The following is a 17,674-nucleotide window of genomic DNA, read 5'->3' as shown; positions in this document are numbered from 1 at the left end:
ATTTCATGCTTTTATCACAAACTGAACGATTGTGTATTCAGGAGCTAAGCAGCCGCACTAACCGGGTCACAGGGAGCAGGGCTCGAAATTAACTTTTTTACTTGGTAGCGCTTGTGCTACCAAATTAGGAGCACCCACCAAAATCTAAGGAGCACCAATATGTAATCAATTTTTTACATTCATAAAAACAATAATATAACGTGTGGTTTACAAATAACATAAAATGAGCAAAGTATAAAAATGCATGCCAGAATTTAAAATGTAGTGTCTGTCCCTCATCCATCCATCTCTTCAAAGAGACATCAAACATCTCCAGATGAGGACCCTCTAGTCTACACTGATTCCGGCCAGTCACATCACCTGTTTTCTTATTCTTTGTTTTGTGTTTTTCACCTTCATAGCCTAATTAGATCATATATTAGAATTTCTAATATAAAATAATTTCGATGTAAAACATTATATTCATAGCTATGCCTATACTCACTTCTAATCAGTGGTGGATAAATTACTCTGCAGTATCAATACTGCTGCTATGTAGAAACACTTACAAGTCTGCTATTCTCTCTCCCTTCCTCTCTCTCTCATTCCCTCTCTCTCTTGCATGCGTGTGCGGCTGTGCGCGCACACACGCATGCACACACACACACACACACACACAGCTGAGCCGGTCCGCCTCCGGAGCTAGAGGCTCCGGTCTTTTCTGAATCTGAACGCTTGAAATAATGTACTTTCTGACACATGGTGAAGTTGCGAGCCGAGGCGCTCTGGAATGTGAGTGATGCAGCGCTCAACGTTGTCCCGTACCGTTGTGTCAAAGAGTAGTTAACTACACACACCACACGTTGGTTTGTTAGCATCAAGTGCTAGTGCAGCTAGCAAACAGGAGCAGTGCAGTGGATGTCAGAGAGCGGCTCAGAGCGCCCGTTTTTCTACAATCGATCGTTGTAGCCAGGCGCACCACAGTAATTATTTGTAGTGGCACTGGTGCTCCCAAATATATTTTTAGGTCACAAAGATTAAAATTCAGGCGCATTTGCGACCAAAATGGTCGCTATTTCGAGCCCTGAGGGAGACGAAATGTTTTTAGAATCGTCATGGGGGCCTGAGGTGTGATTACATACAAAGTCAATGGAAAGAAGAGAATTGCGCAAACGGGAGCGGCGCGACGGGACAAACCGAGGCGAATATATAGGCTATATTCAGGTCCAATTCCTCATGGGGGCTCGAGCCCCGCCACCCCCCACGGAGTCTACGGCACTGTGGGACCCCCTGTGGCATTACTCTCGGCTGTTCATAATAAAACTCAATCAAATAATTTAGGGGATGATGTGTACTGATGTCGGGCATGTTCATATTGGGCCTGTCATGCAACTTGGACTTTAGAAGATTAAATAAATAGCCTACATCTGAGTATCTTGATGACGTCGTTTCAACACTGACAACTTGCAGTCAGGTTTCTTCAGTGACGCCTATAGGCCTATACAACATATTTTGACAAGACAAGACAATATTTTGACAAGTTGCGAGAGACAAGAAAAGGATAGACAACCAGGGGGGGATAACTGCATCACAGTTCTCCAGCTGGAACCCAACCAGACGGAATGCAATTATGCTGCTGATGCACCCCTACAAAATATTAAATTACGCATGAATGCCCTTGTCAGACTGGATAGTGGATGTATCATCACAGAGACTCTGTCTGCCAACACTGGACACTGGACATCTTTTAAGACAACATTACCTCAGGGTACGGGCACCACTGGGGACCAAAACTACAACAAACAACTACAAACAAACATTAAAGACTCATTAAAGAAGATTAAATATGGTTCTGACCAAACCTAAAGGAAACCAAAAATACAAAATATCTTTCCTACAGTAACTTAACCAAATCATGGAACAAATGTGTAACAGGTCACCCAGCCCTACACAAGTAACACGACCATTACATTAAGAACCACATGGTCAGTCTCACAGTTTATATAGTGCTGGAGTTTGGAGCCACAGAACCATGGTCAGACTCACAGTATAGTGCTGGAGTTTGGAGCCACAGAACCATGGTCAGACTCACAGTATAGTGCTGGAGTTTGGAGCCATGGTCTGACTGACGGCAGGCAGCTTTAGAGTCGGACACAGGGGTGCATTGTCACTCCCGTCCCATCCCACTCCCACCAGTGGCGTTTCCAGTAATTACATTTTGGGCAGGCAAAATGTGTTAATTGCCGTCTCCCTGCGCACAATTGTAGCACTAAAGGTTTTCAAAGAGAGTAGGATAGCTCCGCACACTCAATCTGCGCACAATCGGTTTATTTTTTTGCAAGCTTTCGGTCTACTGACCTTCTTCAGGCATAATCAAAAAATGACAAAGGACAGATATATATGTTCATCATTTGATTGGATGATTGATCACACCTATGTCAAACATTTCAATTTGAATGATAACTCATGGGAGTTGTAGTTCTCAGTGAAACTACAGAACACCCAAAGACACCAAGTGTCCATTTAGACAAGAGAAAAACATCACAAGGAAAAAACATCAGATATTTACAAACGAAGTAAACAAAAAACAGAAAAAACAGAAAAAAACAAAAGCCAATAAAGCAATCAAATGCAAATATCAGGCACATAGCCATCATAAAGCAAAGAGCAAATGTAATCTTTTGTCATCTGTTTATATAACAACACTCATATCGAAGTCTACATTGAGACCTAAGGGTTGTAAACTTTCTAAAGTGTGGATCCAATAGAGCTCTCTCTGGCATAACCTTCTGTCGACATCACCCCCTCTCTGAAGAGTAATCTGCTCTATTCCCTGGAACCTAAGGGAGGAGATAGGATGAGAGTGATTATTAAAGTGACAGGCTACGGGGTAGTTTTCATCTATTCGTCTGATTGAACTTTTATGTTCACTGATCCTTTGTTTTAAGGGACGGATAGTTTTACCAATATAGATTTTATCACATGGGCATTTTAACAAATATATAACATTTTTTGTGTTGCATGTGATGACACCCTTTACTGGAAAGGCTTTACCTGTTCTGGGATGTCTAAAGACATTAGTTTTCAAAGTGTTGTTACACTGGGCACAGTTGCCACAGGGATAATTGCCTGGTTTAAGGGGGGCCAGGAGAGTCTGTTTTGGTTGCGGCAATATGTTGGCTCTAACCAATTTGTCCCGTATATTTGGTCCTCTTTTATATACAAACAGAGGTGGATCCTTAAAATGTTGTGTGAGAGCTGGATCTGATGTCAAAATATGCCAATATTTCATGACTGTGCTCTTAATCATGTAGGCCTGGGGAGTGTAGGTAGTGATACAGGAAACTGAATATTGTTTTTCCTTTTTTACACTTTTTGTCAATAAAACAGATCTGGATGTATCTAGAGCAATATGGTAGGCATCATCGACACATTTACTAGAGTAGCCCCTTTCTTGGAAACGTTTTTTCATTTCCAGGGCTTTTTCTATGTAATCTTCATCAGAATGGCAAAGTCGTCTTAGTCTGTAGAACTGACTTTTTGGTAAGCCATTTTTTAGAGCTTTGGGGTGAGCACTACTGGCTAGAAGAAAAGTGTTACGGTCAGTTTTTTTCTTAAATAGGGTAGTGATGAGGCCTCCATTTTGTTGCTCTATCCACATGTCTAGGAATGACACTCGTTGCAAGTCATATTCAAGAGTAAACTTTAAATCAGGATAAACACCATTAAGGAATGACACAAAGTCTACCAATTCTTCAGTTTTGCCCTGGAAAATGCAAAATACATCATCAAGATATCTGTACCATTTAAGGATTTTCTGACAGAAAGGATTTCTTTCAGGATTGAAAACAAAGTTGTACTCAAAAAAACCCATGTATAGATTGGCATAATCTGGCGCAAAAGTGGAGCCCATGGATGTGCCTTTTAGCTGTAGATAGAAGTCCCCAATAAATGAGAAGAAATTGAGTTTAAGGACTAGAGAGGCTAATTCACAGATAAATTCACTGGGGGGGAGTTCAGTGCGATCCTGGAGATAAAAGCCTAAAGCATCTAGTCCTCTTTCATGGGAAATATTTGTATAGAGGCTTTCTACATCTAAGGTAACCAATATAGTATCTCTGGGGAGATCTTTGATTTCTGAGATTTTATTAATGACATCAGTGGAGTCCTTAACATATGAAGGAAGGCTAAGAACATAAGGCTTAATAAAATGATCAACAAAATTTGACAAAGGTTCCAAAAGGGAGTCATTACAGGCCACAATGGGTCTGCCCTTGGGTTCAGTCAAACTTTTATGGATCTTGGGCAGCATGTAAAAAACAGGAATCACAGGGTATTCACAATTAAGAAAATCATGTTCATCTTTTGTTATCCAGTCCAGAGCTAATGCCCTATCTGTGACATCTAGAATTTTCCTTTGGAAATCTGATGTAGGATTAACCTTAAGTTTCCTGTAGAATTGTTCATCATTGAGCTGGCGGTAGGCCTCTTTCTTATAATCAGCTATGTTCTGTACAACAATCGCACCTCCCTTATCGGCAGGTTTGATAATGATGTCATTATCCTTGGAAAGTTCTTGTATAGCCATTTTTTCATCAGGGTTCATGTTTGAATGAGAGAAATTTGTTTTGTGTGTTTCCAAAATATCTTTTTCAACCACTCTACAAAAAGTTTGGATGGAGGGATTTTCACATCCAGGATTGAATTTACTCCGGTTTCTAAACACAGGTTTATTTGATCCTTGTGTTTGAGAATTACCAAACATATGTTTCAGTTTAATCTTTCTAAAAAAACGAAATAAATCAGTTTTAATTTCAAAAGAGTCAACTGTGCTTGTAGGGACAAAACTTAGTCCTTTCGACAAAGCAGAAATTTGAGCAGTACTAAGTACCTTGTTTGAGAGGTTAATCACAGGAATTTCACCGACTGGCGGGTGTTGGGTCGGGTCTTGGCGTCTGGATTTCTTCTGTCCACGCCTCGTCTTCCTCTTCCTCTTGCTCTGCCTCTGCCTCTCCCTCGCTGGTCGTTTTTTGGCTGTTGTCTCACCGCCTGATGCTGGGTGCCCCAAGAAGAGTCAGAATCACTGGGGAAGTCACTTTCAGCTGTGGTGGTGTCAGCCTGCGCCCTGCTGAGGTGTCTGGGTTCTCTCAGGTGTGCAGGGGGGCTGGGCTTTTTCTTTAACACATAGGAAGTCATAGACAGTGCCCTGCTGGTAGTCTGCGGCATCCCTCTTGTACTTCTTGATCTTTTTGAACATCAGACCATCTTCATACGATTTTAAGTTTTGTTTCATCGAATCATGGATTTCAGTTAAATTATCACCAATTTTCTCTCGTATTAGTGTTTCATGATTTTCAATGTCTTTTAAAATGTCCTCTTTTTGCCTTGTAGACTCCTCAATCACAAGCAGCATCAAATCCATGGAGCATTTATTGAGGATTTCACACCATTTTTTGACAAAATCTTTTGATTCTTTGCCGATGGTAGGTGCTTTTTGTAGGCGAAGGCCTTGAGGAATGCGCTTGTTGCGCCAGTACTCACTCAAAGTATAGCCATGGAGATGGACGCGTATTTCTAACTAATACGAGAGAAAATTGGTGATAATTTAACTGAAATCCATGATTCGATGAAACAAAACTTAAAATCGTATGAAGATGGTCTGATGTTCAAAAAGATCAAGAAGTACAAGAGGGATGCCGCAGACTACCAGCAGGGCACTGTCTATGACTTCCTATGTGTTAAAGAAAAAGCCCAGCCCCCCTGCACACCTGAGAGAACCCAGACACCTCAGCAGGCTGACACCACCACAGCTGAAAGTGACTTCCCCAGTGATTCTGACTCTTCTTGGGGCACCCAGCATCAGGCGGTGAGACAACAGCCAAAAAACGACCAGCGAGGGAGAGGCAGAGGCAGAGCAAGAGGAAGAGGAAGACGAGGCGTGGACAGAAGAAATCCAGACGCCAAGACCCGACCCAACACCCGCCAGTCGGTGAAATTCCTGTGATTAACCTCTCAAACAAGGTACTTAGTACTGCTCAAATTTCTGCTTTGTCGAAAGAACTAAGTTTTGTCCCTACAAGCACAGTTGACTCTTTTGAAATTAAAACTGATTTATTTCGTTTTTTTAGAAAGATTAAACTGAAACATATGTTTGGTAATTCTCAAACACAAGGATCAAATAAACCTGTGTTTAGAAACCGGAGTAAATTCAATCCTGGATGTGAAAATCCCTCCATCCAAACTTTTTGTAGAGTGGTTGAAAAAGATATTTTGGAAACACACAAAACAAATTTCTCTCATTCAAACATGAACCCTGATGAAAAAATGGCTATACAAGAACTTTCCAAGGATAATGACATCATTATCAAACCTGCCGATAAGGGAGGTGCGATTGTTGTACAGAACATAGCTGATTATAAGAAAGAGGCCTACCGCCAGCTCAATGATGAACAATTCTACAGGAAACTTAAGGTTAATCCTACATCAGATTTCCAAAGGAAAATTCTAGATGTCACAGATAGGGCATTAGCTCTGGACTGGATAACAAAAGATGAACATGATTTTCTTAATTGTGAATACCCTGTGATTCCTGTTTTTTACATGCTGCCCAAGATCCATAAAAGTTTGACTGAACCCAAGGGCAGACCCATTGTGGCCTGTAATGACTCCCTTTTGGAACCTTTGTCAAATTTTGTTGATCATTTTATTAAGCCTTATGTTCTTAGCCTTCCTTCATATGTTAAGGACTCCACTGATGTCATTAATAAAATCTCAGAAATCAAAGATCTCCCCAGAGATACTATATTGGTTACCTTAGATGTAGAAAGCCTCTATACAAATATTTCCCATGAAAGAGGACTAGATGCTTTAGGCTTTTATCTCCAGGATCGCACTGAACTCCCCCCCAGTGAATTTATCTGTGAATTAGCCTCTCTAGTCCTTAAACTCAATTTCTTCTCATTTATTGGGGACTTCTATCTACAGCTAAAAGGCACATCCATGGGCTCCACTTTTGCGCCAGATTATGCCAATCTATACATGGGTTTTTTTGAGTACAACTTTGTTTTCAATCCTGAAAGAAATCCTTTCTGTCAGAAAATCCTTAAATGGTACAGATATCTTGATGATGTATTTTGCATTTTCCAGGGCAAAACTGAAGAATTGGTAGACTTTGTGTCATTCCTTAATGGTGTTTATCCTGATTTAAAGTTTACTCTTGAATATGACTTGCAACGAGTGTCATTCCTAGACATGTGGATAGAGCAACAAAATGGAGGCCTCATCACTACCCTATTTAAGAAAAAAACTGACCGTAACACTTTTCTTCTAGCCAGTAGTGCTCACCCCAAAGCTCTAAAAAATGGCTTACCAAAAAGTCAGTTCTACAGACTAAGACGACTTTGCCATTCTGATGAAGATTACATAGAAAAAGCCCTGGAAATGAAAAAACGTTTCCAAGAAAGGGGCTACTCTAGTAAATGTGTCGATAATGCCTACCATATTGCTCTAGATACATCCAGATCTGTTTTATTGACAAAAAGTGTAAAAAAGGAAAAACAATATTCAGTTTCCTGTATCACTACCTACACTCCCCAGGCCTACATGATTAAGAGCACAGTCATGAAATATTGGCATATTTTGACATCAGATCCAGCTCTCACACAACATTTTAAGGATCCACCTCTGTTTGTATATAAAAGAGGACCAAATATACGGGACAAATTGGTTAGAGCCAACATATTGCCGCAACCAAAACAGACTCTCCTGGCCCCCCTTAAACCAGGCAATTATCCCTGTGGCAACTGTGCCCAGTGTAACAACACTTTGAAAACTAATGTCTTTAGACATCCCAGAACAGGTAAAGCCTTTCCAGTAAAGGGTGTCATCACATGCAACACAAAAAATGTTATATATTTGTTAAAATGCCCATGTGATAAAATCTATATTGGTAAAACTATCCGTCCCTTAAAACAAAGGATCAGTGAACATAAAAGTTCAATCAGACGAATAGATGAAAACTACCCCGTAGCCTGTCACTTTAATAATCACTCTCATCCTATCTCCTCCCTTAGGTTCCAGGGAATAGAGCAGATTACTCTTCAGAGAGGGGGTGATGTCGACAGAAGGTTATGCCAGAGAGAGCTCTATTGGATCCACACTTTAGAAAGTTTACAACCCTTAGGTCTCAATGTAGACTTCGATATGAGTGTTGTTATATAAACAGATGACAAAAGATTACATTTGCTCTTTGCTTTATGATGGCTATGTGCCTGATATTTGCATTTGATTGCTTTATTGGCTTTTGTTTTTTTCTGTTTTTTCTGTTTTTTGTTTACTTCGTTTGTAAATATCTGATGTTTTTTCCTTGTGATGTTTTTCTCTTGTCTAAATGGACACTTGGTGTCTTTGGGTGTTCTGTAGTTTCACTGAGAACTACAACTCCCATGAGTTATCATTCAAATTGAAATGTTTGACATAGGTGTGATCAATCATCCAATCAAATGATGAACATATATATCTGTCCTTTGTCATTTTTTGATTATGCCTGAAGAAGGTCAGTAGACCGAAAGCTTGCAAAAAAATAAACCGATTGTGCGCAGATTGAGTGTGCGGAGCTTCCCTTTATTTTCCCTCATATTCCTTTTGTGGCTCCAGCACCTCCCTAAAGTTTTTTCCAGCAGATGAGCGGTGGTCCCTCTTCTAAAGAGAGTAGGATACAAATGCTGAAAGGCACGCATTTACATTCCAATGGGTGATTGAGGGTCGCACTCTATACGCGCAACGGCCAATCAGCTGTCCACTAATAGTTCTCAGGTCTTGTTTTTGTCCTCAGTGTATGGATTTTGGCCAGGCAGAAATGGTTGGTCCTCACAGTATAGAGCTGGAGTTTGGAGCCATGGTCAGACTCACAGTATAGAGCTGGAGTTTGGAGCCATGGTCTGACTCACAGTATAGAGCTGGAGTTTGGAGCCATGGTCTGACTCACAGTATAGAGCTGGAGTTTGGAGCCATGGTCTGACTCACAGTATAGAGCTGGAGTTTGGAGCCATGGTCAGACTCACAGTATAGTGGTGCAGTTTGGAGCCATGGTCAGACTCACAGTATAGTGGTGCAGTTTGGAGCCATGGTCAGACTCACAGTATAGTGGTGCAGTTTGGAGCCATGGTCTGACTCACAGTATAGTGGTGCAGTTTGGAGCCATGGTCAGACTCACAGTATAGTGGTGCAGTTTGGAGCCATGGTCTGACTCACAGTATAGTGGTGCAGTTTGGAGCCATGGTCAGACTCACAGTATAGAGCTGGAGTTTGGAGCCATGGTCTGACTCACAGTATAGAGCTGGAGTTTGGAGCCATGGTCTGACTCACAGTATAGAGCTGGAGTTTGGAGCCATGGTCAGACTCACAGTATAGTGGTGCAGTTTGGAGCCATGGTCAGACTCACAGTATAGTGGTGCAGTTTGGAGCCATGGTCAGACTCACAGTATAGTGGTGCAGTTTGGAGCCATGGTCAGACTCACAGTATAGTGGTGCAGTTTGGAGCCATGGTCAGACTCACAGTATAGAGCTGGAGTTTGGAGCCATGGTCAGACTCACAGTATAGAGCTGGAGTTTGGAGCCATGGTCTGACTGACGGCAGGCAGCTTTAGAGACAGACACAGGGGGGCATTTTCACTCCAGTCCCGTCCCACTTCCACAGAAACACATCCTCTCCAAATCCCAGTGAAGTTAAAAAAAATCATGTTGGCGCTTTACATAGATTGTGCATGCATTACATTCACCCATTCATACACCGATTGCGGCGGAAGCCATGCAAGGTACCAACGAGCACATCGGGAGCAATTTGGGGTTCAGTGTATTGCCCAAGGACACTTCGACATGTAGACCGGAGGAGCCGGGATTCGAACCGCCGACCCATGGATCATTGGACGACCTGCTCTATCTCTTGAGCCACATTCGCATTAAACAAACTTAATACAATCAGACTTAATACAATCAGGTAAGTTTTACGTGTAACTCATGTTGACACCCGTACTGTTGATTAGGAGATGTAATGGTGAAACGGTGCAAACATTAAACGCTATTAACAATAAAGAGACAATATGACGTAAATGACATATGACATTTTCCCTTCATTGTCAATGCGTTTACAAAAAAAACATTGAACTAAAGACAAACATTAAACCTGTGTATAGGAGGGCCTGGCGCCCCTTAAAAAAATGAATTGAATTCATTCCCATCTCGTGATTCGCGTCCCAATCCCGGGAATAATAAAAAAATGTAATCCCATCCCGTGGGAATATAGCACGGGAATCCCAGGAAAATGTCATCCTCAACTAAACTTTAAACTCCAGCAACAGTCAGCCAAAATAAATACATACAAAGCCAGAAATGCAATACTAAATTACAGTAAGTACCGGAAAATTGCGTTGTCATTGCGGATCACAGCTTGTCAGGTAGGACCACAATTTATGTTGGTTAAGTTCTTCTATGGAAAAACCCCCAAAGTTGATGTGATGGATGGGTAATGTTTCATTTAATCATTGGATTTTGTCTAGAACATATAAATTAGGATTACTAGTCCTTACCCGTTCTGAATATATGAACAGCAAATTATGTTCAGTGTGGGGAATTGTTTACAGATGGTCTTGGGAAGTTGGGTTGGGCACTGTATACTGTATATACCGGTGTATATAGTAAATATATATATTGTATATAATATATATATATAGAATATTAGTGGTCCATGACATGAAAATGTTTGAGAACCACTGCTCTAAAACAACATTGGACAATGATGTTTGACAGTCAGCAATATTGTTTCTTATTCTAGATTTATTTTCTGACTTTTTCTGACTTGATCTGGCCTGTTAACATTTTCATAGACCTGGTTGCTTGTTTCCCTCTCAGTCAATGTGGCAACCCTGGTCAAAGCCGTGTTGACTGTTGTGGTTCCGTATGATCATTTAGCTTAGCACACAACAGCTAGGAGGATGCAGCAGGCTGCTGCCGTCATGTTTAACAGTATTTTGCGCAATTTATGTCCCCGAATTTATGGATATGGACTTATGGCTCCATCGCTGCCTCATTCTTTAGTAGAAGTAGAAATTTAACGTGTTGCTGACTGTTTATCCTCTCCTCACGCGCACACACGCGCACACACACACACACACACACACACACACACACACACACCCTCCTGGCCGCTGCAGACCCAGAGGCTCTGTGCAGAGTGAGACCCCGATATTTATTTATCGGGTTAACGCAGCATGTTAATGCCGATGTGCCCCGAGATGTTTAGGCTATGAAAAGTGTTACTTTCTGACAAATCTCGCGGCACACCTGGACAGATCAAACGGCACAGTAAAGTGCCACGGTACATAGGTTGAGAAACACTGCGTTGGAGAATGCGCTAGGGTCCTTGAGGCTGTTCTTCGTGGCATGTTGTTTGTTGTATGTAGTAATTGTGTCGATGTGTAGGCTACTGTTACTAAGAGTGTCAATCGCCTGTCCGTGCAAAGGACAGCAGCCAGAGGGGGAGGGGCCTGAGGTGGTGTGGAGCAGATCAGCGAGTTTGCACATTGAGGGGGTTGGAAATATCCCGGTCACTGTGAAGGCCGTAGTACTGTAAATATATGATATATGAATTATGAATGCAAAGTAGTGGTTGATGTGTGGACAGGCTAGCTGTTGCTGTTGTGCATGGTGAGATGTGTGCAAACGGTGTAGTTTAGTAGGAGAAGACGGCCAAAGGATGCAACACACACATACACACACACACAGTCAGCGGCGCCAAATTGTATAGGGCACTCTTTGTTGTGTTGCGGCGGTAGCTAGAGGAAGCATGCCAGTGGGGTAACGGTGAGAACGGTGGCCTGTGATGCAGGTGTCGCTAAGGGGCGGAGGTGTGTGAGGGTGCGAGGTTAATTCACTAATAAATTAATTATTAATCATTAATGTGTCAAATCGAAAAAAGGGCTTCGTTAAGACCTCCATATTATTATGGCCAATGCCTGTGTGAAAAGTGGGAGTGATTGGTGCAGGCAATGAGGAGATACGGCGGTGTTTCTGACATTCATTCATTCATTCAGACATTGACTGAATTATAGTATGATATAAGCACATACTTTACATTCTTATTAACCAGTTTGATTTGTAGGTTTAGACTAGAGGAATAATGCTATTTGGAACTTAATTCTCTACCCCATCATAAATCAAATTATATGTCTGTTTTACTCTGTTTACAAATTACCAACACAAACAAACCTATAATGACCTACAGATTAAAAGCTGCTATTTTATGTATTATTCAGAGGATCATCATTTATTATATGAGAATAAGTGATGGTTTAGTTTGCTGTGATCATTTTAACCATGTGTATGCTGTTTGGAACTTGTTGCTTTTAAGCTTAAATGAAGTGGACAGCAACCGCTCAGACTGTGGATACTACAATTTAATCAGGAGTTGTAGTCGCACAGAGTAATCTAAGGCTTAGTTTACTCCGTGGCTACTACGACTTAATCAGGAGTTGTAGTTGCCACGGAGTAATCTGAGCGGTGGATATTGCTCTTGTCTTTATGTAAATTGTCTTGTTTTTTGTGTTATGTCAAATGTGTGTGTAATAGTATGTGTTCTGCATACTTGGCTGCTGGGTCGCAAGACAAATTTCAGTGTGAACTGACAATAAAGTACTATATCATACTGTATCATATCAAGTGCAGGACTTTCGGCCCACTATCGCCCGCAGAGGGGTTCTTGCAGAGGGGCATACGCAAAGTGGGTGCCTATGGGCTATAGTTCCAAACATCGGAACTATCCCATTGATAGAATGTGCAATTCCGCATTCTATCGTTACAATGGGAGTCAACGTTATACTCTGTCGCCACTCTGTTGCTATTCTACTCGGAGTCCAACGTACCAACAGTCCCGACATACGTGGCCAACTCACCTGTGGCTTCCGCGTGTGGTTAGGGTTAGGATTAGTAATGTTGGACTATACTTCCCTGGAACAACATATTTCCGGGGTCCGCGGCAGATAATTATGGGGGTCCTTGACATGAAACATTGAGCACCACTGAAACATAGGTATTTCATAAAACTTTTACGATTTTTTTAAATTGACGTCAGACCTATATGGGTTAAAAAAAAATCAGACACAAGTGGCACGTGCTTAAATTCACATTTAGAAATTCTTTCAGATGTAAATAATGTCTGAGATTATAGAATGGTGATGGATTATGATGGTCATGGAAGGGGAACCTTCTGAAAGCTTCATGGGCAAAAATAATCAACTTCAAAATCTAAAAAGAACTCTCAGACATGCTAGTGGTGCAAACATCTACTAAAGGCTCATACATAGTCTGGATTTTCGGTGGTGGGGTGACCACCGAACTACAACATGACGTCACTAGCCGCGGTGAAGAGCAAACCACCGCCACCGCTCCAGCCCTTCTCTCTGTTTTTACTCACCACCGCTCAACGTTATTTCAGCTCCGGTGGTCACCTCACCACCGGAGCGGTGGTCACCTCACCACCGGAGCGGTGGTCACCTCACCACTGTTACGGACCACGGTCCTTTTGATTATTTGTTATTTGTTTAAGTATAATTATTATTTATGGTGGCTATTAAATTAGGATAATAATTATAAGTTTGATATTTGTTATGATGTTTTATGGCATGTAACAAGTTGTCTTTCGTTTGCTACAGTACTCAAGTGAATTGACAGACATGGCTCTGAGTGACAGGTCCCTGATTGGACCTGCCCCCTCTGTTCCTTATTGGTTCTCCCTGACAACACCAGTTTCCTGTTGGCTGGGCACTCTTCCTGTCTCTGTATAAAGTCTCAGTTGAACTCTTGCTCTGGAGGGGACGACAGCATTCAGCAGCAGAGAATCGATCCCTCTTGTCCTCTCTTGTGCCTGCCTTTTGATTTTGTTTGTTATTGTTTCTGGTTCATTGCCGTAAGTTATGATTTGTTTTGTTTAGTCCAGTTTTCGTTTGAAGTAATCTTTAATTTATCTATGAGTCTGTAAAACCAACTATTTATCCTTGTTTAAGAAGCCCGGTTCCTACCTCCACCATGTAGGGGTGCCAGGTCTTTTCTTTTGTTAACTTATTGTAATTTTGGTTAGTTAGGGTAGTTAGGGATTTAGTATTGTAATTTTGTTTAACATTCTGTTAGGGCCTTTAGGTAGGGGTAAACTTTTGATTTCTAGTTAGATTAGTTTTGTTAGAATAGCACCTGCACTCTGAAGCTAAAAATGGGAGAATTGTGAACCAGAATTGTACAAATTGTCTCTGCAATTGAAAGAAAAGAGCAGCTACAAATAAATTGAAGTTCTTTTCACCCTGTCTCCTCTCAAATTGTGTCATGTCCCTTCACCCTAGACGAAGGTCCATAACACCACCGAAAATCCAGACTATGAATGAGCCTTATGTGAATTGACAGCTAAATAGATGAAATCAGAGTCCAATCCCTCCAATCACCTTTCCATTTAGATTCCAATTATCAGGGATTGAAGGGTGCTGCCGCCCCACATCTGAACATCCTTATGGATCCTTCCAACTCCATCTTCCCTAAATAGAAAGGCTGAAATCACTTTATCTCGACCTGGAGCTTTTACTCCGAAAATTACATTCCAAAGCTGAGATATATGAGAAGAGGTTATATTAAATCTTTAAATAGAAGAAAGAAGAAATAGATGAGCCAACGACTCTAGCTGGGAAATTGCACCACGTACTAATTTCAAGGAAAGTAATATCTATATCCAAGTACATGATTCAGCATTTTTAGGGGGTACGTGTTCGTTGTGTAATGGACCATTACATTATACTTCGATTTTGAACCCTAGACACTTAATTCCCTTGACTGATGTTGCCTTCAGGCCAGATTGCTTTACAATACTGTACTGTACATATGCCTTGATGTTTCACAATAAGAAATGTATACATCGCTGGTTCCCAAAGTGGGGTCCTTGACGGGGCGCCGCAGCAAAATAAGGAACAATTTATGCACTTTGACCATAATTTATATTTCGGCTATTCCATCACAGCCTATCTGCAAGCCCACAATGTGTCACTTCAATGCATCATGAGCTCGTAACCTATACAGTATATACAGTATATCTTCCCTTCTTCTCTGGAGTCCTGCCTCAAAGCAGACCAGAGGTAGAAAACTGTCGTTCCCTGATGTCATCGCTAGGGACACATGCATCAGTAAGCAGGAACTATGGGGGTGGCAATGAAGGACCGGGAAGTCTGGCATGGCATTGTGAAATCCATGATCTCTTCGCGAAATCCATGGTCTTCGCAATAAAAAATTTGACATTGAGAATGCTTGTATATCGATGTTTTAACGAATTAAACAAAAAATCTTGAAAATGTAATAGTTTGGGAAATTCTATATATTCAGTGAATTCACTTAATTCAAATATCTATATATAATCCTACTATAGAGTGTGCTGACCTATAAGGAGTTCCTCCCTGTCCCCAGTTAACCCCTGGGGTCAAAAAACCATAGCTTTCGAGCTCGATTCTACAAATGCCTTCTAAATCCTGACTGTTTTCAATGTCAGTGCTCAAACATTTTCATGTCAAGGAGCCCCAAAAATAGGCCGCACTCGGTGCCGCGTGTTGGGATAAAGTAGACCTTTTAACTTAACCCATTCTGAACGGGCACCCATTTTGGTGTCGGCATCATGTTATGCTTTAGCTATTGAAAAATAGCAGATCTACAAGCTCGTATCGCGCCACTCGGTGGCGCGATATGAGCTTGTAGATCTGCTATTTTTTTTTTTATCGAAGAACGACTGACATTTTTAGAATCTGATCTCAGGTCAAAATGGGTTCATCAGGACCAGTGTGTGTCCGGCGGAAACCTCGTATGAATCTGATCTCAGGTCAGAATGGGTTAAGCAGTTACCATTACTCATAAGAGTGTGCACCCTAGCTGTGCTCAAGCAAGGTCACAGAGTGACAGAAAGATTCCTATATAGTGTCTGAAAAAGTAGAGACATGAGATATGATCGAATCAGATTCGATCAGTCCGTTGATCGGGGCGCCCCTTGAAGCGCAGGCCAGAGGGGTTGTCTGTCCTGGAGAATTCTGACGTGTCTCTACTTTTTCAAACACTATATAGGAATCTTTCTGACATCTGCTATGACTGCTAAAAGGTCTATTTTATCCCAACACGCGCTACGAGCTTGTAGATCTGCTATTTTTCAATAGCTAAAGTATAAAATGATGTTTAAAACACCAAAAGGGGTTCCCGTTCAGAATGTCATATTATCGGTGCAGGTGGAAGATGAAGAAGATGAACATGGACACCCTTGAAATCATCAACTGAAGATACCGTCAAATAAACTCAGCTTCCAGGAAGGTTATTTTGGGGGGTTTTTCTACGTCCAAATTGAATTGGTGAACCGATGAGATGATGCCAGGTGTACGCTGGAATTAAATTAGTCCACAACACCACTGTAAACAGACACGATATGATGCCATTAGAATATTATCGCCGAATTACCAGTGTGTGTAAAAATAAAATGGCTTAATCCATTCAGTACGGGAACCCCTTTTGGTGTTTTGAGGATTATGTTATACTTTAGCTATTGAAAATAGAATTTAAAAATCGTGAAAATGTGGCACAAATCTTTGAATATATATTCTTTCAGGGCGGCGGTGGCTGGATGGTAACCGCAAGGTTGCCGGTTCGAACCCGGGCTGGCGGGCTCCCCCCAGAGTTAGTGTCGAAGTGTTCTTGAGCAAGACTCTGAACCCCTAATTGCTCCTGATGTGCGGTTTGGCGTTGGCATGGTTTCAGCTGCCATCGGTGTATGAATGTGTGTGTGAATGGGCCAATGTAATACACAATCTATGTAAAGCGCCTTGGATAAAGGTGCTATATAAATGCACCATTTACCATTTACCAGATTTTTAACTAAAATCTTTGTTTCTGGGGAGTCACTGGAACAACATATTTTCAGATGGGGGTCGGCGGCTAATTACATATAATCTTGGGGGTCCTTGACATGACATTTTTTGAGAACCACTGATAGAAACATGGGTTTTTCAGAAAACTGTCAGGATTTAAATGGCTTAAGGTGTACCATAATCCATGAACATTTTGGGTTGTATTGCACTTTGTACTGGCTCTAGTGCAATTTAACACAACACTGCTCAGAGGTATTAGGCTATCTACGAAACCAAGTCCGTGTCAAAGCGGTGCCTCAGGTGAGACCCCCATCAAGATCATTCAATGTTAAGTAGACGTTGATATTGGCTTTAACCCGTAATTAACCTCTACTCTAAGAGATTAGCACAGGGGTTACACAAGGTCGTTCTGCATTTTCTCCACACATTACATGTCTTTGTGAAAAGATCAGACGTAGTTTAACCCCAGAGAGAGAGACGTCCGCAGCTGTCAAGACAACCTAGTAATAAGCACTTCATTCTGTCATCATGCATTCACAGCCGGAGGCATTGTGTGGATCAAGACATTTAAGCCTAAGTTATACTCTATATTATATAAGAATCGATAGTATATTCAAGAGGATTTATTTGATACTCACTCCTACAAGAATGTGAAATGCTTTAGGCTAACGGTAGCCTACTGTAATATTACTATTATCTCATCGGATCAACAACCGATGAGGTATCTTTGGCACCTTTGTGGCATCTTAAAAAACACACAACCTTTT

The sequence above is a fragment of the Protomyctophum parallelum genome (genome assembly GCF_964188405.1).
Source record: "Protomyctophum parallelum genome assembly, chromosome: 8".
Taxonomy (NCBI): Eukaryota; Metazoa; Chordata; class Actinopteri; order Myctophiformes; family Myctophidae; genus Protomyctophum; species Protomyctophum parallelum.
Note: the sequence above shows the minus strand (reverse complement) of the source record.